The 25,183-nt window shown below is 37.9% G+C and overlaps 1 protein-coding gene across 1 annotated transcript in view; it reads right to left on the bottom strand.

Moving 5' to 3' along the window:
- The window catches only part of LOC134800907 (rootletin), a 96,218-nt gene extending 72,818 nt beyond the window's left edge, over positions 1-23,400 (bottom strand). The window contains exon 1 of the mRNA XM_063773443.1: positions 23,157-23,400. The gene's annotated coding sequence lies outside the window, so the exon portion shown is untranslated. The remainder of the gene's footprint in view (positions 1-23,156) is intronic.
- Between the last annotated feature and the right edge of the window lie 1,783 nt (positions 23,401-25,183).

Here is a 25,183-nt window from a genome sequence, read left to right as displayed (position 1 = left end):
ATCGCGATTAAAATTTGAGAATTAACTTTTTTTATTCCATGAATTAATCGAATAAACAGTTAATCGATTAATGCCCATCTCTGACCACGGAATTTTTACACTTTGAGAATATCTGAAAACAAATCAACACAAGGAGCCATTTTGCAAATCCAGTAACATACCAGTAACTTTGTTATTACTTTTGACAGCGCGTGTCATGTGTCAACACAGAGTCGACACAAAGTCGAAACATTGCAACTACTTTGTGACTGCAATATTTCTCAGCCTTAAACCATATTTATACATCATAATTAACAAGTTTCGTAGTATGTAAAGCGTTATTTCTGTTATTTAAGTATAGTATACGCATCGAAGTACTAAAAATGCTTCAAATAATATAGTTATGAACACAGGCACTGAGAAGTAAACAATTTCATTTCCGGCTAAACTAAAACAATGTGGTGGCGCGTTGATTATATTACACTTAGTTTATCAAATCACTCGAGCAGTTTAATTCCCCATAATAATTTAAGTCCTATTGTAATATAAATGCAAACAATATATAATTACGTCTTGTAATCCGTTTTAGAGATGGCGTATTAATGTCACTTATTTTTATTTAAGTATTTTTCCATCTGACAGTTTCCATTTGACAGGAACAAAATGAACGAATGAACGAATGATTTTGGCATAAAGTAGTCGCAAACCCGAAACAATGTGTGCACACGGCGACCACACTTTATGTCACTTTGTGTCATGTGTCGACCCTTCCCCATTTCTGGTAACTGTGTCGACACGGCGACGACTCTGCGACTGGAATTGTGACCGAAACAGACGGTGTCGACACAAGATGTGTCAACACCGCGTCGTAACGGCGACTGGAAATGGTTGTATGGGGGGCCTGTGCTTTCATTTGATATGGCCATTTCAACTTTTAAAAAGTTTGGAACTCGACAAATAATGGAATTTGTATGCAACATTGCAGTCCCAAAATCGAGACTGCAATGTTTTTAACTTTTTAATTTTTTACTGACCATAAACTACGCGCTTCGCAACCTATTTTTTAAACGGCAAAGTCGACTTTGCCGTCCATTTTTGAGAAAAATAAATTAAATTGCTCAACTAGTTTATATATTACTACCTATCTACTAGGCCGACTCTCAAATAGATGCCAATCTTTTTTTTTCCGTAATAACCGTCAAATGGTAAGCTGGTGGTTAGAAGCTTTGGCGAGTTTCCAAGTGGCAAACTTGGGCTCATTAGTGTCTAACTTCCTGATTCCTGAGGAGATAACCCAAAATTAAGACGATTGTTAATTTATAAAATGTTTCACTAAGTTAAAGTGCATGTTCAGATATTTTTGAGCGACCTTGGTGGCTCCGATATATATCTAATGGCGACTACACATTCATGAAGCAAATGTACAGTCAGCATCAAATACATATATAGTGACGGCTAAATTAGCCGAATATATCGTAATATAACTTTGTTGCCATAGAAATAAGGATGTGTTCCGTTATAGTGGTGATATATTTGGACATTGGAGAGACCAAAGCGGCTAAGCTTCAGTGGGTCGGATACGAGAGAATGGGAGAGGATCGTGCCGTGAAGAGAGCGTACTTGAACGTCCTATAGAGGTATCGGTGGAACGACGTAGTTGCTCAAGATCTGCTCTACCTCGTCCATGGCGACTGGCGAGAGCTATCGCAAGACCGGGAAACATGGCGTGATCTGGTGTCGGAGGCCAGGACTCAATTTGGGTCGTTGCGTCACCGTAGCCGTCGTAAGTAATGTCAATATCCAGACAGGGAAATGGGGACTACTTACGTTTGTATGAAAATGCGATTTATGGGCGGTGGTCGTACATATTCGTCTTAAGGCGGAAATTAATCTAATGAACATTTTTGCAATTGGGCTTATAAAAATAAATAATAATTTTATGTTGAAACAAGTTTTAAATAAATACCTACGTAGATGAAAAAATACAATCTTGCCTTTTATCAAATCACATAATTTTTTGAGAAATTTGCGAATTAAGTTATCCAAATATCGGTAACAAATAAGAAGTCCCTATCACAGTTATGAACCCGGGCAGGGTTGAATACATAATAATATCGGTATTTAACTAAACATAAGACAAACTCTTTATTTCATTTACGCGAGCGGAGCCGCAGGCCCGTCTAGTATATGTATAAGGTTGTTTCATTTTTCCGATTTTCGATTTTCATTTCACTTCGCTCGAATTCTTGTTCTAACTGATAAAAAAATATTATATGTTAAAAAAAAATAAAATGTGTCTATATCAACAAAGATTAAATAAACAACGACTCTACATCGGAGGGTAGAAAATGGTAGCGGCTACCATCAAAGTGGAGAGTTGTGTGATACTGAACCTTCCACATATATCAATAAATTTTAAAATTAGTAGTAAACTTGGATTTTGATTGCTCGATGAATGTTCTAATTAAGATTTTTTAGTTTTTCCACCTGTTTCCAAAGGAATAGTACTTTTATCGTGTTTTAGACTCAAAATTCAGTTTTCTCATTCGATTTTAGTATCAGTTAATTATATTTTGTCATTTTAGAACATATAGATATGTCGGGAATTGTGGGCGTATCATACTATCGGCAGCACATCAGAACCTTCAATCGTGGATGACGAGGGCCTTCAATGAAATACGATGTTCAACTCACAATCTTTACTGCACAAGACTCATTACAAATCACAGCACGCGTTACGTTTCTTATCTTAAGCAAACCAGTGGATTAGACCCAGGAGCCGCCACAGACGTCATCTTCTCCCGTTCGTTCTCATCGTGCTCCTTCTGAAGATTGATTGACAGCATAACTTCAATTGTTCTGGACTTCAATTGTTTTAAGAGCGCACTCTATGACGTCTTGGCGGAACTGCGTCGAACGCCACTCAAGTGTACGTAACACCCTAGTTTGCTCTATTTGTCAAGGTTTGCATGACAAAACGCCTCTTGAAGGCGATAGATGGCACATTTCAGCCATTCTCCGACACGGCCAACCTGACATTGTACGGGTCCCTCCGTACGTTATCCATCCCCCTTTATGATTTTCACTGGTAGACTAGAGCGAAGATGAGATCTTCTTCTCCCAAAAGAGACTGTAGAGCGCAGATCATCTGCACCACCACGGCATCCTGACATTGTATGCATCACTGCATACATCTGCGGACAGAATACAACAATCTGAGGTATCTAAGCTCATTGCTCGGCCTACCTGACCAAAGTAAGTTCCTCCATAACTTTTGGATACTGACAGGCAACTCAACTCAACTCTTTCAATAACACGCACATAGATCATTGTTGTGAATGAACAAGTTCAGCATCAGTAGCATCACGATATTCAATCAGGCCATATTTCAACGGAAATGGGGTAGAGATACATTTCGAACAATTCATGAAGAGACTTAAAATGCAACAGCGTGAAAATAATATCACCATAATCCAAACAGCGTGAAAATAATATCACCATAAAGATACAATACAAACTAGCTTTTAAATGAACCTCACCACAGAGATTCCCCTCAGTTGAAACACATTTTGTATTGAGTTCTCGAAAATAAATGGTTTTCCATATTTAACTGATTTTATGAACATTATCTGCGCACCTATTCTTTACTTAAACGTTTAGTATTCCCTAAAAGTTTAGTGTTCCCACTAATAGATTTTCTTATTTGATTTCATTGATACCTTGATCCAGATCTATTTGCCATTTTAATCATTACCGCAAAATGTTAGCTAGGATCACAGAAAACAGCGATGAAATTAGTTTATCCGTTTGAAAGATACTTGGCCGCACGCACACAATGGCCTCTCACCCAAGACGCGTGTATCATCTCCGTTATCTCATGGTTAAAATGTTTAGTAAGTTTGATTTAAACTAGTAGTTCGCCCCGAACTGAGAACTCGCGGTTCGCCAAAAAGTTAGATCAATTTAATGAACCTACTACTTAGTCGGCAAAGGATCGAAAACCGCATGTGATTTATTGCAAGGTCTGCGGAGCCCATCACAACACCATAGAGATTAAAATAAACTGTATCTGTGGTAAGCCGTTATCTTTCTTGTCAAATGTCAAATACCTATATGTTTATTTTTATCTTGTTAATTATTTAAAAATGATAAACTTAAAAACAATATTATAAAAGCCGAGCACTTTCATTTGATACCAAACTCGACCATACTTTCTTGCAAATAAGATGACCAGAAAAGCAAGACCCCTCACAAATAGCTTTCTAGCCTTTTGAGCTCTTCTAACTCAATAACACCTTGATCGAGCCTGCTCATAATTTAATGACTAAAATACAATGCCCTCAACTACACGTTTACCCAATTTCATTTAAATTAGAACAAATTTACTTAAGTTATTGTGTATCAAACTATCCTCTGATAGCTCAGCTTAAAAACATCGAAATGCCGGGACGTGCCCCTAGCCAGCCGTGTGTTCCAAGTTGAATGTAAGAACTTCACTTCGCTTCGCTCGCTCGTTCGATCACCCGCCTAAGTATAAAAAGATTGAGCCAGGTCAATTGATTTCAAACCAGCTTTCTACCATACCCTGAATATTTTGATGAAATTTTGGCACCATTAATTATTTGTGTATTCCTAAACACAATCATTAATTCCATAAACAAAAAGAAGCATATTGTAATTAATCGACACGTAATTTTAAGTTTCGGAATAGGACTACGACAGTTTACTTATTCGATTCTCATATTAAATAGTTTAAACACGTACCAAAATTGCGTTCAGTTCAGTTTAAACCGACTTCTCTATTTTATTCCTTCTGTACGGACAACACATTTACAAGACAGCTTGAGAAATTTTCAAAACTTGATATATTATCAGGTAAGTCCAGTATTATACTTTCTACGAAAACCAAATTGTATTTTTTTTATCGCTTTCATAATTTTTATTAAGAAAAAGGCAAGAAAACTTGATCATTATGTGATATTTACACACTGACACGACTTGTCTTTAGCTGACTGACACAATACTTCAAAAACCAAATAGCTCTCAAAGAGGTTCAAAAAGGTTGAACATGCATGGAATTAATAAAGAAGTTCACAACTCGTTTTACAACGAACGATCTAGCGTAACAGGTATTAGTGGCAGAATTTCTATTCTAAATCAAACCGCTGTAGGTACTCAAATTTTGCTAACTTCTTTATCGATCAAACAGAAAATAAATGCGTTCGACTCTATTCGCTAAACATCGACAACTAGTTTCGTAAAAGATCATAAGGAACATTATAATTACTGTAAGGAGTACGAACAACTTTTTGTACTAGTTCCATAACGTGCGTAATAGCGTACGTAGTAACATACTTTAATAATTTTGGATAATAAGTGTAATAGACAAAGCGTTATTTTCCCTTTTTTTTCAAGTCTCATTTTTGCTGCCTTCTACCGAAAAATACTAAAATAGCATGCCAAAACCGTTCTGTCATTTGCCTTCACATTTAAGGGGAACAATAATTTTAACCATAATATGAGGAATTTTAAAATTTGTTTTAAATCACGTTGCGTGTGTTTTGTCCCTAATGGACGCACGCGCGCAAAGCTTTGAGTGTCGAGCGAAAAACTAAAAATGTGTCTATCTGCACATAATCATTGACACGTTTTTTTTTTCTTTGGCATACACACATAATTAATCATTAATACTTTCTTTTCACATACATCAACCAATGCCTACAAGTCAACACCAACTTCCAAATAGCAGTGCCAACACCTTGGCTTTACAACAGCTTGGTTCCAACACACAGCTAGCCTCATCGCCCGGTCCGAAACCCCCATGAATTGCAGTTACGAATAGGACTGTGCCCTCCAGCACCCAGCCCTCAAACGCCTTCTGGACAACTCAGGTTCCGGTTGCGACCGCCAACTCAAGTGATGAACCTCTCAAATAAACTATCCTCAAAGAGGCATGAACTTCACGTTTCGTTTCTTACGACAATGTCATAAAACCAACGCGGAAAGTGGTATACCTACGTAGAGAAATCTAATCCCAAAATGTGTCCCTTTAAATAGGTAGTGTTTTAATAAATCAATGAATAATATCCTTCTCAAACTGCTTACTCAGCTATTATTATTCATGCAATATGCAAAATTATCTTAACCCATTGAGTGATAAGTAAGTCAAATCAAGTGTCAAATCGAATCCAAAATTAATCAATTAATTTTAAATTATTTTATCATTGTTCATCAAATTCAATTTGATAATCATAATGGCCCTTTGACAGATACACATCGCAAACAACATATCACTGAATCACAGAATTATTGAAAAATTAAATGTCGGGTCCAAATTTAAAATTGTTCTGTAGGTACTGTAAACTCTAAAATCTGACTGCAAAAATGACCACAAAAGGATTCCTTCGGCTTCGATGCGGTTAAAATAATCACCATTTAGGTTCTTCAAATAGGAACACACAATTTTCACTCATTACGTTTACGTTTCGTTTTGACTAGTTAATTTTGGATGTGAAGTCATTTTAAGTAATCAAAGGAATGCACAATTGCACATGATTAAAACTAAGTCAGAACTATCCGTCAACGGTCATGAACTTTACCACTAAGTTCTCGGTTTACTTTTCATATCAAAAAAATATCACGCACATACTTACCACCATCATAGGCACAAGCTAGCAAAATAGAAATCATACTTAAAGGTGAGAATTTTATATTCACAGTGTGATCGAATAATAGCATCAACCACTCGTGACGCTTCTCACGATAATATTATTTGGTCCACGACACAATTTGAAATAGTACGTCTCCACACAAAAAAATTAAGGTGCATTTTGCTAGAAGCTATTCAAGTTAGTTAAGACGGTATTACATGCCATAGTGCTCAGAAAATCGTTAAACAGCCTTACATCGTCTTAACAGCAGATTACAAGTCCACGTACCAAAAGTTTTTTTACATACATTCTGATTCTGACCATTAAAGGCTAGAGTAGATATCTCGTAGGTAGGTATCTGTTCTCATATTTTCCTAACTAGAACCCATCACGCCGGCTTTGTGAGGTACACTCAACACAGTTACAAATCATAAAACAATGGACGCAACTCACGCGATTTCCAACTTCCAGCGACAGTCTGGCAACCAGTAAATATGCAGCTCCTCTCAGCTTCTGTAAACAAACTAAGGCACCCACGTTTCTGCAACCGCAGCTCCAACCCGTGCGAGACGGGAGATCTCGCAGCAACTATCTTCATTCTTCATGGTGCAAAGGACTGTAAACGTATTACTTAGAGTTACAACATTAACAACATTCACGAAAATTTCACACAACATAACATAAAAAGCAATGCAAAAACTGGATCACAATTTATAAAATATCAAATATGTCAACTGTCATTTCACTTCAAATATTTTCCATCACGATACTTCTTTATTTTCCACCAGCGATAGCATGAGATTTCTTCATTTTCTAAGGCCTTTAAAACTCTTGAATTAAGGAATGCCAGGGATTTTCAAAATCAGGGTAGATTTTTGGGACCTTCAGTCCACCTTCATTTGGCAAATTTGAGCTTTCAAGAGGAATTCCGTAGCGAATTCCCTGTGTTCGGCCACACTTCTGATGTCGGGAATTGTGAGCGTATCATACTATCGGCAGCACATCAGAACCTTCAATCGTGGATGACGAGGGCCTTCAATGAAATACGATGTTCAACTCACAATCTTTACTGCACAAGACTCATTACAAATCACAGCACGCGTTACGTTTCTTATCTTAAGCAAACCAGTGGATTAGACCCAGGAGCCGCCACAGACGTCATCTTCTCCCGTTCGTTCTCATCGACACTATAAGTTTAAATTACTTTAAATATTAAATGTGGAATTGAATGGGCATATCAAATAAAATAATACAATGAACATGCCTACTAGGGAGGTACAAAAAACATTTTTTTTTATTTTACTACGGGGCACCCCCATATTTTGTTACACTTATTATGCTGATAAAATACACCAAGTTTCGTAACTTTATCTCAACCACTTTGAAATTTAGTATGTTGTATGAAACCCAATAAAAAAGTATTTATTATTCAGAATTTTATTTAAGTATCTGTTTTCACACTGTTTGCACATGTCATTTATAAGTTTTAAAGTAGAAAAACATTTTTATTTTTTATAATTTTTCAAAAGTAAGATTTTTTTAATTTCACCTAAAAAATCATGAAATTAGAAATAAAAATGTTTATTTACTTAATAACTTTTAAATCACACTTTCTAATAATGTCGAAACTACTACTTACATAAAAATAAAAATAAAATATTTTTTTTGGATATCATACAACTTTGAAAAATTTCAAAGTGTTTGAGCACCCCCTTTTAGTTGAGATAAGATTATAAAACTTGGCGTATTTTGTCAATATAATAAGTGTAACAAAATGAGGGGGTGACGCTTCTTCTAGCTAGAGTTTAAATTTTTCCCATACAAACGTGAACCACCCTAATGCCTACTTATATTCTATATGTTACTGGAATCTAAAAACATTAGGTAGGGTAGGTACTGGTACTCTACTCTCTCTTTTTTGTCAGTTGAGTAATACTATAGCAGTCAAGGGCAGCTATAAAATATTTAAATGAACAACTCCACTATCAAGTTTATATTTATCACAAATTCGACCTCTTCGGCTTTTATCGAAATGATAAACTAAGTACCTATGGTACCTAGCTATACTTATCTCTAAAAACAAATAAAAAGGAAAGTACGCATGCACTTATAGTCTGTTACATATATTATGCTACATCAACTTTTCACGCAAACTTACCTAAGAATAACGTGCGTCATAAGAAAGAATACAAATTGTGCTGTTTAAGTAAGCTCAATAACTCGAATCCTTTTTAATACATTTCCATGAATCGAAATCGTTCCTTACGATGCCGTATTTCCGCGGTTCGTGACATTCTCGCATGTCATCCCGCGAACTTCCCGCTCGTAAATAACCGTTTTATGTCACGTGTCTAAACGGCCATCTTGGTTTACCGTTAAATTTTAACAAACATACGTTTGCCGTCACGCTCGGCCATCCCAGGATTCGGTACGTTACCGAACAAGACGCAAAGTTTAGAATCGCGTGACCACGTTTTTGGACTGGCAAAATTTCGTGTATAGGCTTTATAAAAATGGGAGTGCTTGTCTTCATATCGATTGTGCCAACTGGTGCTTACCTCCGATCTCGATTCGTCTGCAATCGGTACGAATAGAGTGATTGCTACTTGAATTGTATTGTACCTAGAGTTATTTGGTAACGCGAATTGAAACTTCAGCTGTTCCTTCAATAGGTTTTGTTCTTTAATGGCTTGAACAAACTACCGGTTACTAGAAATTAATGGCATTAACCAACGGTACTGTTTAGTTATAGTTTCCTTCCTCGGATAGGGATGTTAGAGCTAGGAGCACTACTCGTTGTAACAGGAGGGCTGAGGTCTTCGGTGACGAAAGGAAATTTCGTTGTAAAGCAGTAATATTTATCGTTTATTTATTACTTTATGCAGTACACTCTTTAATCTATCAACACTTTACTATTTTGGTAATACTAGTAGCACAATCGCATAGATAATAAGAATAATACACTTTTTAGAACACTTTTGTTAGCATGGACTCTTAAGGTCTTACTCCTAAGGCTGCTCAGATAATAATCGTCACTTTAATGAGGTGCAAGGCCTTTTATTAGACCATCGCCCCTCCAATCTCGACCACTTCCACCTGTTCGTCAGGTGAGGTGGGATGACCGGTAGTGACGTCACAATTGTTTAATAATTTTAACTAAAGTCAAATTGGCAAGTTCAATCACATTACTTTTTATAAATGAACACTAAATAAAAATGCGGTATTATTACTCTTATTTTTGGAAAGCCGCTAACATGTATATGTATATCTTTATCTATTTTTGTAGTAGGCACAACAACATATCTACATATAAGTACATACAGTGTAGACTTTGCGTCAGGATTTAGTTTCTATTAGCAGCACACAATTTATTTATGAAACAGTAGGTTTAGTAGTTACCTATGAGATGCATAAATCGTAGCCAGGATTATTCACCAGCAACTTGCTCTTCTATACGGCCTTGTGGACCGCGAAGTACCGTACTACAAGTACTTACCTGCGCCTGTTCTCGAGAATGGTCGTGCCACGCTCTATTGGGATCGATCTATCATCACTGACAGGACTATTGTAGCCAATAAGCCTGACATCGTGATAATAGATCGATCGCAACGACGGGCCGTGCTCGTTGACATCACCATCCCCCATGATGAGAATCTCGTGAAAGCCGAGAAGGACAAGTCCAGTAAGTACCTAGACTTGGCTCACGAGATAACCGCCATGTGGGATGTTGATTCGACGATCATTGTCCCGATAGTCGTTTCAGTGAACGGTCTAATAGCGAAGAGTCTCGACCAACATCTTGAGAGACTCTCGCTAGGTGGTTGGATCAAGGGTCAGATGCAGAAGGCGGTGATCTTGGACACGGCGCGGATAGTCCGCCGGTTCCTCTCTCTACGGCCCTGACCACCGGTAGCTTGGGCCCTGCCCCGCTGCTGGCGGCACCCTAGGTTAGGTTTTTTATAATGTGTTTATATGTATTTTTATTGCTTTTTAAGTGTTTTTATATTTTACTTTTATATTCATATTATAAATAACCTAACTTAAGATGAGAAATAAATAAAGAGAATTATAATTAGGGCGAGCGAAGCGAGCCCTATCACTATTCGACAAACTATGCATTCTTGTGGTACACTTTACGGAAAAACTATCGCACTGATAGGTTTGAAATTTAACATAGTAATTTAAATTCATGTCTAGATGTGTTATCAAACATAAAAATATCATATTATAAACTTAAAAAAATAAAATAAAGGAATAACACTTTGTATTACTACTAGCGCCATCTGTTAGAAAAATTATGAATTAAAATTCGTGCTAATGTACTATGTGCTAACAACGATGAATACAAAAAAGGGTTAAAATTTTGGATTCTGACCCATCTCGCTTCGCTCGGTTTGATTCCCAATTTAGCAATTAAGTTTCTGTGAATACTGAACATTCAATCTTGCTGTATATTCACTACGCAGGTCAATTTACTCGAATGTTCTGTTCTGTGACGCCGATGAACTGATGTTGTGTTAGCAAACTTAAATCGGGTATTTTGAGTTTGAGAAAGAGTTTTAGTGTTACTATTGCTTGGAACTGCCAAAATTATAAATAAATATAACCATATTAGGCCGTCTGTATCGGCCCTAAATCACTGAAGTTTGTATTAACTACTAATTTAAGGCCCCAGTACACAATGGGCCATCGGCCACTCCAAGGGACGCAGCCATGCGGTAGAATGAGATAGCAATATCACTTGCTCCCTCTAACGCATAAATGCGTCCCTTGGAGTGGCCGGCGATGGCCCATTGTGTACTGGGGCCTTAACAAACTTCAGTGATTTAGGGCCGATACAGACGGACTACAACCCGACTGGAACTTCTATGGAAACTGCACGCCGACTGCACGCCAATTGCAACGCCGGCGTGTAGTTCAACAATATGACCCAGAACCCTGGCATTATCTAGTGGAACTCAGGTTTGGTGCAACAGGCAAACGCTGTTTTAGTAATTCGACACGTCTTGATGGGCATTTGGGAGAGCAGTACCCAAGATAGACCTGATGAGCTGATGCTAAACCCTGGCTGTACCTAGTAGAACTCAGGTTTGCTGCAACATAGGTACACGCTGTTTTGGACATCCGACTCGTCAGAATGAGCACTTGGGAGAGCAGTACCCAAGATAGAGCTGATGCTGAACCCTGGCAGTACCTATTGGAACTCAGGTTTGGTGCAACATAGGCACACGCTGTTTTAGTCATTTAACACGTCTTGATGAGCACTTGGGAGAGCAGTACCCAAGATAGAGCGGATTCTGAACCCTGGCTGTACCTAGTGGAACTCAGGTTTGGTGCAACATAGGCACACGCTGTTTTAGTCATTCGACACGTCTTAATGGGCATTTGGGCGAGCAGTACTCAATATAGAGCTGATTAGCTGATGCTAAACCCTGGCTGTACCTAGTAGAACTCAGGTTTGGTGCAACATATATACACGCTGTTTTGGACATCCGACTCGTCAGAATGAGCACTTGGGAGAGCAGTACCCAAGATAGAGCTGATGCTGTACCCTGGCAGTACCTATTGGAACTCAGGTTTGTTGCAATATAGGCACACAATGTTTTGGTCATCTCACTCGTCTTGATGAGCACTTAGGAGAGTAGTACCCAAGATAGAGCTGATGCTGAACCCTGGCAGTACCTAGTGGAGCTCGGGTTTGGTGCAACATAGACACATGCTGTTTTGGACATCCGACTCGTCATGATGATCACTCGGTAGAGTAGTACCCAAGATAGCTGATGCTGAACTCTGGCAGTACCTAGTGGAGCTCGGGTTTTATACAATATAGGCACACGCTGTTTTGGTCATCCGACTCATCTTTCTGAGCACTTTGGAGATACTCAAGATAGAGCTGTAGCTGAACCCTGGCAGTATTTAGTGGAACTCACGTTTGTTGCAACATAGGTACACGCTGTTTTGGTCATCTCACTCGTCTTGATAAGCACTTAAAGGCCGTAACACACTATTGCACCGCACCAAGGTTATTGTGCGACACACCGATAAGTAAGAGCGAAAAAGAGATATCGCTTTCTCGCTCTTACTTATGGGTGCGTCGCACAATGACCTTGGTGCGGTGCGATAGTCTGTTACCACTATAAGAGAGCAAATTATACGTAAGTTTATGTGCAGAGTAGCATGATTACCGCCAGTAGGTGTCCAGACGGGATAGTTTTACGCTCAATTGTGTTGTGTTGACGCATAAATAAAATCAAGGACATTGGCTCGCTGACCCAACATTATGTAGGAAAGCCAGTTGGCTTCCTTACAAAAAGTACAGGGCGACCGTGTAGGATGTAATAATCGCTTATGAAATTGTATATTACGTGTGGATGATATTGGCAATTTGATTTTGTAGTCTGGACACGTTTTTAATGGACAAAGTAAAAGCTGTAACAGACAGGCGTACCGGACAGCGACCGGGGTCCAATTAGTAGGTATATTTCTTTCTTGCTCTCACTTATAGCTGCGTCCTTAACGGACTTATTACGTACCCACTCGATCGAACATGGAACAAGCCTCGGACTGGATCAAAGTCGCGGTCCGGTACGATTCGGTAGAAAAACTCCGCGAGCCTTTACAAAGCTCTGCTTTTTGCTAGTAATAATTCAGCCTATATACGTCCCACTGCTGGGCACAGGCCTCCTCTCATGCGCGAGAGGGCTTGGGCTATAGTCCCCACGCTAGCCCAATACGGATTGGGGACTTCACATACACCTTTGAATTTCTTCGCAGATGTATGCACGTTTCCTCACGATGTTTTCCTTCACCGAAAAGCTAGTGGTAAATATCAAATGATATTTCATACATAAGTTTCGAAAAACTCACTCACGAGCCAGGATTTGATCCCGCGACCTCCGGATTGAAAGTCCGACGTCATATCCACTCGGCCACCACCGCACCTCAAATCCTATTTAGAAAAAAAGCCGGAATTATCGATCGAAATCATAAACTGGCTATCGGTGGATGATGAACAAAACTAATTTTATACTTTCACATTTATAAAGTTATAAAACTTGTAAATATAAATATTTCACCTGTCTATGATACAGATTAACGGCTCGATTCGGAAAATGAATTAGATTTCTACTAGACTTGAACAAGTTACGATACGGATAATTTAAAGATATTTGTAAGATAGATATGTCAAATTTGACGTTTCCGCGATTCTGGAGGTCCTCTTGAACGATTTCGACAAGTTATGACTTAGCAGATATCGAAGTCACATCTAGTCGATATCTAAAGTAGATCTAGTTGATCTCTAAATCGTCTCAATATCTTGTGATTATCTCGAAATCCGAATAGGCCTGTAATTATCTTTCTAACGAAGCTGTGTTAAGATATGATCTATCGATCTTTATCTTAGACGAAGATGCTACGCCGTAGAGTAGGTACTACGTAGCAGCCTCTACGAACGTCGGCAACATTTCACTCGTTCGCACACGGCGATTTTAACTTGCTTCTAAGGTAGTCGTGGTAAGGCTTATAGGTAGTGATGTACTTACCGACTAATCGGCTATCCGTCGACTAATCGACTAGCCGACTAATCGGCGCTCGGTTGGCCGATTAGTCGGCCGACTAGTCGGCTAGTCGGCCAAGTTCATAATCGTTACTTCCCGATAAAGATTACATTCGTATGGCAACTGTAGTAGCTTTATTCAAGTTCGGATACATTAGAAAAACTTTTTTTTGCTCCTTGCGTCGTCGCGCTTTCAATATCAACTGAAATATGTTCCGTGCTACTGCTACGATACACCTTCATAACTAGCTATACATGAATTTATTATGAACATAAGCACGTTTTGTACCCTAAATACGTATTTGAGTAGAATGGTCATGTAACATTTGATTCATATTGGCTTGTTATTTTATTTATGTCCTGCTTTCTGTAATTAAAATAGGCCAACTAATCGGCCTTTTTTGCCGACTAGTCGCCGACTAATCGCCGACTACAAATGTGGCCGGATAATCGGCTTTCCCGACTAGTCGGCGACTAATCGCCGACTACAAATGTGGCCGGATAGTCGGCTTTACCGACTAGTCGGCGACTAACTAGTCGGTACATCCCTACTTATAGGGTTATAGGTCATCCATTATGATAGGTAACAGTAATTAATATTTAATTACAGTAATTAATACAGTACAGTAATTAATAATATAATTTGTAATACCAGTTACAAAGATTTGTGAAACACTGTAAAAAATATAAGAAACTTCTTCTCGAGTGATATAAATGCTTCTTTGTATTGTACATGTGGTACATCCTCCAATAAGGATGATGACACATGTTGAATTTTATAACAAAATCTAGTAAAATAGATATCAAATGAGGAATTTATCACAATAATGTGGATATTAAAATAATACTTACATGGAAATAATACAAAAATACAGGACCTGAAAGTTTCAAAAGTTTTTTTTTAACTTCCAAAAAGGAAATAAGTAAGGATAACATTCGATTCCTTACATTTTATCCAAAAAAAAGATTGTATAGCAACTATATACATAAACGCAATATTTCATCGACAAAAACGCAATCTTCTTCTTTCGTCCATACCTACTTCAAGATGGACTCTCAGTGACCTTGACGTCACGGTCACTTATAGGTTTGTTCGGAGCGTTTCGCGGATGAAGTACGACTGTCGAACTTTGACTATCATTTCTGCCTGTTGTATTGCTTTAATGCAGTGTTTTTCAAACTTTATGGTGTCACGGCCCTTTATGACCACTAAATTTTTTTCGCGAGCCCCGTTTCTACGTTTTTCTATCTATATAGAGTCCGTGCGGAAAGAGAACAGTCGTGAAATGTATGGGATCCCATACATTCTACGGCTCTTCTCTTTCCGCACAGTCCATCAATGGTCGATATAGAAACGAAAAAAAAACCGGCCAAGTGCGAGTCGGACTGGCAAAAAAATCACGTTTGTTGTATGGGAGACCCACTTCTAATAATGTTTTGTTTTATTGATATATACGTTAACGACCATTAAATTTTAAAGGATTGGATTATTTTTAAGTTAAAAAAAATGAAATTTGCTTTCCATAACTTTCTTTCAAAGCTGAGCTTCGCGACCCCCTTGGACAAGTGCCGCGACCCCCCTGGGGGTCGCGACCCACACTTTGAAAAACACTGCTTTAATGCAATGGGTCCCATATAGACATTTGATCCGAAAAACAAACCTGATCGATTGATACCATAAATGAAAATTTGTCACCTAGCCTATTTGTCATTCTAAAAACGTTCAGTGTGACTTTTGTGGGTAGGTTAGGTTAGGTACCAAGTTCCTAAAACGTAACATGCAAATTTTTTGCGTAAGTAATTATAATTCCCAAAACTGGGTTACTATTTTTAAAAAGATATAAAGGTACGGATGGTTCTTCATAAAATTACTCAATGTTATTTTACGGACTTATTTCAGTTCGGGCGGTAGGTTATTTGCTTAGACACGCACGGGTGGCACAGGTCTGCTGTTCATTTGATAAGTTGATGTAGTCTGATACAACTACACACATTTACATTTATTACTTAGCCTTTCCCGAAATAAGAAACAATCAGTATGTAAATTCAATTACTTACAGGCCAGGCAGAATTAATCACAAGATCTTGAGACGATTTAGAGATCAACTAGATCTACATTAGATATCGACTAGATGTGACTTGGATATCTAAGTCATAACTTGTCGAAGTCGTTCAAGAGGACCTCCAGAATCGCGGAAACTCAAATTTGACATATCTATCTTACACATATCTTTAAATTATTCGTATCGTAACTTGTTGAAGTCTAGTAGAAATCTAATTCATTTTCCGAAGCGAGCCGTTACCTATAGTATTATTTTCCCTAGTAGTCGTATTTTCCCTTGACAACAGCAGTTTGTTAACTTGTCATGGTCGTCATAACTTTATCGTATGCTATATATACATCGTGTTTTTATTGAATTCCGTTAACTTCGGGGTATAGTTAAGTACGTTTATAAGAACTAAATGGCATAGTTAATTTTCAAAAAAAAAATTTTTCTTGGTTTCTTTTTTGTTTTTTTTTTTTGTTTAAAAAGTAATTAAATGTAGCATATAGCGTTGTTGTAACACGGGCATTACATTTAACTCAACCAAACAATTGAAATCTGTGACATATCAATGTCATTTCGTACATCAATCGACCGAGATTGTACTTAAGTTTAGTAGCAAATGTATGAACTCATTCTAAACACTAATCAATATGTAAGCCGGCCCTAAGGCAAGTGTACACGCTTGTAGAGGCCTTATAGGAAAAAAATAAATTATGGATTATCTCCGAAATGGACTTAATCAGAACATCGGTGTCTTTGAGAAAGTTACTTGATTTAAGCTCAGGAATGCACCCTTGAAATTAACGGAAATCAAAAAACACAGGGTGTATATACCTACTGTTAAGTGCCTTAACGTACTTATATGTATACCTACCTATTTTATTATGCTGTGTTTAAGACTAATCGTCTCCTTACTTATAGAGTAATCTAATCTATAGCTAGCCAATCTGACACTTGAATATATACTTATGCTCCTAAAGGTCATGCATCAATGTTAATATTCGGAAGTGTCCTGACGATTTTTTAATTTTAATTTTGGTGCCTACTTAAAGCCTTTTAATTTTGGCTTAATTACATAAATATTCGACCTCAAAAAAAAGGTGTACCGTAGGCACCAAATCAACGTGCAATTTTTGTTCTTATCAAAAACGTTGTCTGAATGCCTATACTTTAAATCCGGGATCTCCAATCCCACGTTATCAGTTTATCACGCAGCATCCCCGTGCCCCGGTCTCGTGTCAAAGTCACGTTCACTGACAATCACTAACGCTAAATAAGCACTTTGTGCCGGCTTATCACTGGCTTTAATTAGGGAATAGATCACTGTGTCATTAAATAATACCTACGGCTGATAGTACCTACAACCTCGACATGATTGTCTCAGGCAGGGTTTTGACTAAGCTCTTCAGGGTTCCGTACCCAAAGGGTAAAAACGGGACCCCATTACTAAGACTCCACTGTCCGTCTATCCGTCTGTCCGTCTGTCTGTCACCAGGCTGTATCTCATGAACCGTGATAGCTAGGCAGTTGAAATTTTCACAGATGATGTATTTCTGTTGCCGCTACAACAACAACTACTAAAAACAGTATAATAAATATTTAAGTGGGGCTCCCATACAACAAACGTGATATTTTTGCTGTTTTTTGCATAATGATATGGAACCCTTCGTGCGCGAGTCTGACTCGCACTTGGCCGGTTTTTTAGATAGTATATATTTTATTATTGCATAAAATAAGATCTGTACCTATGTACATTTACAATAAGCGGTCTTATTACTAGAGGCGGAGTAAACACAGATTGTGGAGCGGTGCTTTAAAAAATACAGTCGGCATCGAATAGTGTAGCGACGGCCAAAGTAGACAAATACTTATACCGGGACACAGCCTTAAAGGTATTCCTGTGGTAACAAATATGTGTTACGAAATGTTACGATATATTCGGCCACTTTGGCTATGAATGAATTTACAAATATTTCATTAGATAAGTACAATTAATTAGTTGATCAGTTTTTATTCAAGAAACTCTTTCAACATTGCCGCAATGAAATATTATATTCATGAGAGATCTCTATTGCTACAGGTTGATAGGTTGAAAATGGTGCCGGAATTAAGATTGGTTGATAGTATTTATAACTTAATACCTAACTGAAGTATTAGGTACCTACATTAATTAATAATATTAATATCAGTTATCAGTATTACAAACGTAAGATAATTAAAGTAATTTAATCATGTTTGCGTTAGTGCCACGAAAATTGTGTTTCAGTAATCATAATTTCAGGGTTTAGTTACAACTTATGTATTTAATCGGAGAAATAGTACATTACGATACAAGTGCGAAAAGTAGGAAATTCGCACCGAGTGGGGATAAATGGAAACACGACCGAAGGGTGTGTTTTAAATCGACACAAGTTGCGAATTGCCTTTTCGCAAGTGTATTGTACAACGTTTTACAGTACATATGGCCCTTTAAATTTTTGACATAGGCACGTAACGTATTGTCCTTAACGCATTCACTGCCAGAGGGCGTGGCCTAGGAACAAACTTGTATGACGGTGGACGCACATGTGCGTCGGGGGCAGTGAACGTGTTAATCCCGCCCTAGGGCGGTAAAGTAAGCACCATATGATGTACTGTAAAAAATATTTCGTTCTAGTATTATCTAACCGTTGACCCGGTTCTTATTATTTTTCCCTTACTGGCCTTATATTTCGGCGCAATGTCCCTGATTGTGTTCTAAAAATATGCCTTCACATCCGTCGATAACTGCATTAAAAGGGAAATCGCATGCAATGTTATCTTAAACTTTTTTACGGTTTCTGCGACTGTTATTAAAAGTGAGTAGAGTGTAATTTGCTTTGAACTATGTTTTAGATAGTGGTCACTAGAATGTGCATACATAATAAGCTGATAATAATTATTATTATCAGCTTTATAGACAATTTAGGAGTAATGACCAGTTTGTCCTGTTACTGTTAAAACTTTAAACAATTTGGTCGTCTGTAATTTAACGCCTACTTTGTGCTCACTTTACACTTCACTTTGTGGTCGACCTTTACATGCATTTCTAGTAGGAAGCACATGTTTTAATACAGTAGCTTATGTAAGTAATTACTTGAGTTCATTAATTGGATTACACCATTAATATTACACTAGTTGGCAAAACACATGTACCAAAACCTTAAAATTCTCCATCTTTTTAGCCTTAGGGAAACAAAACCATAATTATAGGATTTGACTAACCCAACTCATTAATGGATGATATAAATCATTCATCATTTGCTGCGTCCTGCAACACCGTCGACGCTGCTGTATGTGTCCCGTCTACATTACCTTACGAAGGTCGATGACATCGTAAAGTATGTGAAAACGAAGACCGGATTCATCCTGAGGGTCGCGAAGTTGGAATCTCGACACAATGCGAATTTTAATTCGTTTGTGGTGAGCGTTCCGACTGACCATCTAGCGACCTTCACCAAGGAGGAGTTTTGGCCGAATGGTGTCAAGTTTCGGCGGTTCCGCGGCCGGCTCCCTGACACTGCGGGGTTGCGTAATGCATCGCAGCCATAATGTGATATTATGTAGTGTTTAGTTTTTTAAAGTTTAGTTTTAAAATATATTTTTATATAATATGTATGCTAGTTTTAAGGTATTTATGTATGGGCCATTAGTTGCCTGAAATAAAGATTTTCATTGCATTTTCATTTCATAAATAATGGATAAAGTTTCCGAAATGAATAGGTATAGAATTCATAATGCACTCAAAATCTAATAGTAGGTACATTACGATACAAGTGCGAAAAGAAGGAAACTCGTGTCGATTTAAAATACTCCCTTCGGTCGTGTTTTAATTTATCGCCACTCTAGCGAATTCCCTATTTTTCGCATTGTATCGTAATGTACCTACTATTTTTTCTTTGCAAGTGTGATGAAAAACATTTATAACTAGAATTTATGCAAATTTGTATCAGTCGTCTTGTAAACATAATTATGTACTAATGATATCAAGGTTACGACTTGCGACCCGGATGCGATATCTGTTTCGTTTATTTCCGCGCATCTAATAATTTAAAACCCTATTATCATAGTAAAAAATATACGTGTTTTATACGAAAAAGTTTTCTTTCGAAAGGTAGGTAGTATATTTTTCTTCCCTACTAGGAGGGATCAAAGTGGCACTTTTCATCCCTGCTAAGCGGGATCAAAGTGGCACTTTTCTGTTCTAGGACATGATTATTTTTTCTTTTTTGCATATTTTTTTTTAGTTTAAAACAGAGCGGTTAAACAAATGATCATAAGTCTAAACCTAAATTAGCCTAAGGCATTGTTCCCAGAACACTGGCCGCGTGCCCCCTCTGCACAGTGAGACTGAGAAATGCGCCTGCTCGTGGGTCGCCAGACACCCAGACTTAGTTTGGTAGAAATTTCTTATAGGTACTAGTTTTTTGGTGTCTGACGACCAAGGACCGAAAATTTCAATCGCAAGTGCCGCAAATACATAATTCGTTTTCTAAAATGCATATTTGCGACACTTGGCAATTTGGGCGTCGTGCAGTCCCTGGCTTCCTGGCAGAGCGCCGGACTTGAGATGGGATTTAGTTTAAATATGTACTATTTTGAAACATAATAATTTCCTCGTCATAGATGATGTGAAAAGCAGTGTCTCACATGGTAGCAAAACTATTTCTACTTTGGGCGTTAACACTTGACTCCTGAACGAAGCAAAGGTTTCTATAATGCAAATAAGAGAGCAAAATTACATTTTTACGGCGAGGGCGTACAGTACATTGGTGTTTAAACAATCTACTACTTTTAGGTAGCATCTCAACGTAACTATCAGTTATAATATTAAAAAATAAGGATTATCTAACCAATATCAAGAAAATTTTGTACCTACATATTTATCAATTAATGTTAAAAAGGGACAAGGAAAGATGAAAGAACAAGTATTGAATAACCTAATTACTGCCAAAGAAGACACGGGTGCTGTCACGTAGACAACACATATTTATCTGTTTACTCCAGACTTAGTCAATGTCTGAGATTACTTATCTGTTTTAATATATTGACACCTTCCTTACAAGGTAGTAGGCGTTTAATTAAACTCTAATACTTATGATTGTATTTAATCTTTATAGATCAGCATGATTGATACCTGAATGTAATCTCATCGGAACCGCTACGGCATTAAATATTAGTATCGTAGGTAGGTACGCGGGTTTACCGTAGACGAGGTACAAGTTACTTGTTTTTTGAAAGCCAGAACTATAACTTTTTTGACCTTTAATACTTAGTAGGTATCTGGGTACTAACTGGTTCAGTTTTACACTGACCGTGTTCACTGCAATCTTAAGGAAAGTATAATAACGTTTAATAATTAATTTATCAGATTATTCTATCAGATCAGCTCCCGTGATATAGAAGATTATTCGTAGAGACTAATAATATAGTTTTCACCACACCAGCTCGGAAAGGCTTACTTTGAACTTCAACAACGGATAGCAAAGTTGCACTTTGCTCTCAGTAATTCACGTGTGAAGCAAAGTAATCAAATGCAAATTTTGAGTTGTTTTCTTATGTTTGCTGGTAGAATTGACTTTTAAATGATGATTTTGGATGATAAATACAACAACAATAATAGAATATCAAACATTCATTTGAATTTGAATTTGATTTTGTTTCATATTTTACATTTAATATTAGATTCGGGTTGGTGTATTGAAAAATTTTGTGTTTCGGGGGCAAATTTTGTTTAACCTTCGTGCTTTGAAACCCTCGCAACGCTCATGATTCAATTTATCGAATCTTTCGCTTGCTCGGGTATCAATATTAGCACGAGCGGTTAAACAACAACTTTGCCCCCTTGTAAAACAAATAACTATTCCTGAAGGAATATATGGCATTTAAAAAAGATATCATAGCATAGAACAGAAATATGCACCGGTTGTTCACTTCCCAGCACTGCCGTGTCAAGCTAACATTAGATGCGATGCCAAACGCAACGCACCATTTCGCCTATCCATCCCGGCTCAAATAACTATCGTAACTTTAATTACCTTCACAACTTTAGGAAAATAGGTCAATTGCTAGGTTCATGAGGAAAAACAAACAACTGATTAAATAGACAAAATCCGGGATTCTCTATAAATAAAATAATCATCCGTAATAATTTATACCACTAAAGTTAACTTAGCACTGAAGTGAATTGTATCTCCGATGTGACAATATGGCACTTAAGGAAAACTTAAGAATAATATTCTTTTCCCTGTGGAAAACTTAAAATTTCTGTTTTTTTATCAAAGCTGTCTGATAAAGAGTCAAGGTACAAATGAAGCGTGTGTTAAGAGTTGAAACGTCCGCACACATTTAGTTTTGAAAGTAATATTCTAACTTAGCAAATATAAGGTAAACGTACTGGTGCTCGACGCGCTCCCAGTACATGTCATCTTGAAACTTAAGTCATTGTCAATAGACGTGACAGCAAGGTGTCATCTATTGGGCATTAGCATGTCGAGCACTAGTACGTTTACCTTAGCCTAGGCTAGGATAGGAACGTAACAGAAAAGATAGTGAAGCAGTCATCAAGTGAGTCGCGCTCAGTAGTCAGTGATCATATTTAGGTACCTATAATAAATTATGGTTATGTGGAAAGTTTAATAACACACACTTTTATGTCAGACGATTGCCATCCCTGAAAATCTTATCCAGCTTCTTCTAAAATCTTCATTAGATAAAGTATAAGCTAGACTTACCGGCATGTCTTCGGAGCCCGCGTAGTGTTCCCTCCGCGCCCGCCGCCCTACTGCCAGCGTGCCCGAGCCTCCACTGTGCCAGCTCACCACCTGGTCCGAAGCCTCCTCGCGTGACTTCAACCCTCACTAGCCTTCCCAACCCCAAAATCTACCATTAATTCATACTCACAAGTCTCAAAGTCGTCTGCGTCGCGTTATCACGATTTACATTCAGATTTGATGTTTCAGCATTGTCTTCGGTAATAATTGTAGGGATTACTTTGACATTTGTGTTAGTTTCTGTGCTGAATTTGGTTTTCAGGGAATTGATGATGGCGGCTCGGGCGGCCTCGAATTTAGCCCGCGATTGTGCTTCACGCCATTTCTTGAGAATCTTGTCCTTGGGGATTCGAATTTCTGTAATATTTTTCAGATAATTATCAATTAAACCTATCATTAACAACGGCGCTTTAAGATAGCATTATAGGTATTTAGATAAGGCCCGAGATACACTGTAAGTTTTACTTACGTAAGTAGGGACGACAACGCTATTCATCTCTCATTCTGTATCCTTACTTACGTAAGTAAAACTTACAAGTGTATCTTGGGCCTACACTTGTAAGTTTAGAAGGTAGGTATCTCATATACAAGGACGTGAGTTACAAATTTTCAAACCAAAAGACGCCTTTATTAATTACCTCTAAAGTCATATAAAAGTATCCGTTCCTACCTACTTCAAACAGTCATCTTCCAAACAATCTACATACTCGTACCATAGTCTAATAAAACATGGTCTTCCATTCCCAGAGTGACACGGGCCTACGTCACAACAACATGGCCGCTATATATAGCGCTATCGCATATTATCATATAGCGCTGTCGCATGATGACGTAGGCCCGTGTCAGTTAGGTGACCTAGAAAAGACGGGAATGGAGTACCAGGCGGAGTATATTATTATACCATGACTCGTACCTTTTACAGCCGTCCCATCAGTGACAGTAGACTTATCAGTAAGAAACTTTTCTTTCTTACTTTCCCCTTCATTTTTCTCCAAACGCCGATGTTGTTTGAATAAAACAGATTCCTGGTCTGTGCTGCCATAACGATCCCACCACTTTACTCCCGCCGTATCAATGGGAGCCCTCGACCTGGCTGAATGCGGACACTTTGGCACTTGCATCTTGATTATTTAAAAAGTAAAACGTTCTCATGTTTTAGACTTTGAAGCAGTCTTCTCACTATGACGCGTTTTGTACAACTAATTTTATTTTTGGTATACTGATGCTACACTGTAATGCAAGTCATACCTAGAAGTAATTTCAAAATTTTCTTCATAGTGAAAAGTGTTTTACCTCACTTTTTTACTCCATAAAAATAAAAGAGACAGAATGAATAATTCCTATTTAACGAATCTGGCTTACAATTTGGAAATAAATAGGTAGGTTCACATGGGTGAAAAATAGAAGGTTCCTATACAATGGCTTTTGTGTCTATTTTCTGTTAGTAGGGCAGTGTAACCTGCAAGTCATTTAAAGGCATGTATTCAGGATTTTACATTCAACTAAGTAGGTACAATTTAATATGACTTGCCAAATTGTATCCATATAAGGGGCTATTCATAAATTACGTCATTTCAAATTAGGGGGGGGGGGTCTGGACATCGGATGACGGTAGCATGAAGTAGGAGGAAAAGGGGTCATTTGAAGCATGATTTTTGGATGATTATAGGGGGGGGGGGTCAAAAATCGTCAAAAATCGATGACGTAATTTATGGACAGCCCCTAAGGTGCTTAACAAATATTTTTGTGACACTGTTAAATATTTACGCAGACGAATTCCCGCATAGCTACACGCAGGTATCTTCATTTAAAAATTAGCAAAAAAAATAAGATGACGCACGCTAGACCGGACCGTACCCGGGCCGAGGCGTCCGAGATGTAATTTTCTATGACGGCTGATCGGTGATCACGTGGTGCTTTCTATAGAAAACGAAGCGCCGGAAGCTCCGGCCCGGCCCGAGACCGGCGCGGCAGGGTTCCGTCTATAGTGTAAATAGTTTACTTTACCTAATATTCAAACCTTTTACAAGCCTGTTTTCTTGTTATTTTATTTTTGTTATCAAAACAAACTTTATTGACTTACGTAAGTATAATGTACCTAATAGGTAGGTATTGAAACGTGAAGCGCCACAACATAATTGTATTATCCGCTCTTAA

The sequence above is a fragment of the Cydia splendana genome, chromosome 2 (genome assembly GCF_910591565.1).
Source record: "Cydia splendana chromosome 2, ilCydSple1.2, whole genome shotgun sequence".
Lineage (NCBI taxonomy): Eukaryota > Metazoa > Arthropoda > Insecta > Lepidoptera > Tortricidae > Cydia > Cydia splendana.
The sequence above is the reverse complement of the archived record's forward strand: the minus strand, read 5'-3'. Positions and strand labels throughout refer to the sequence as shown.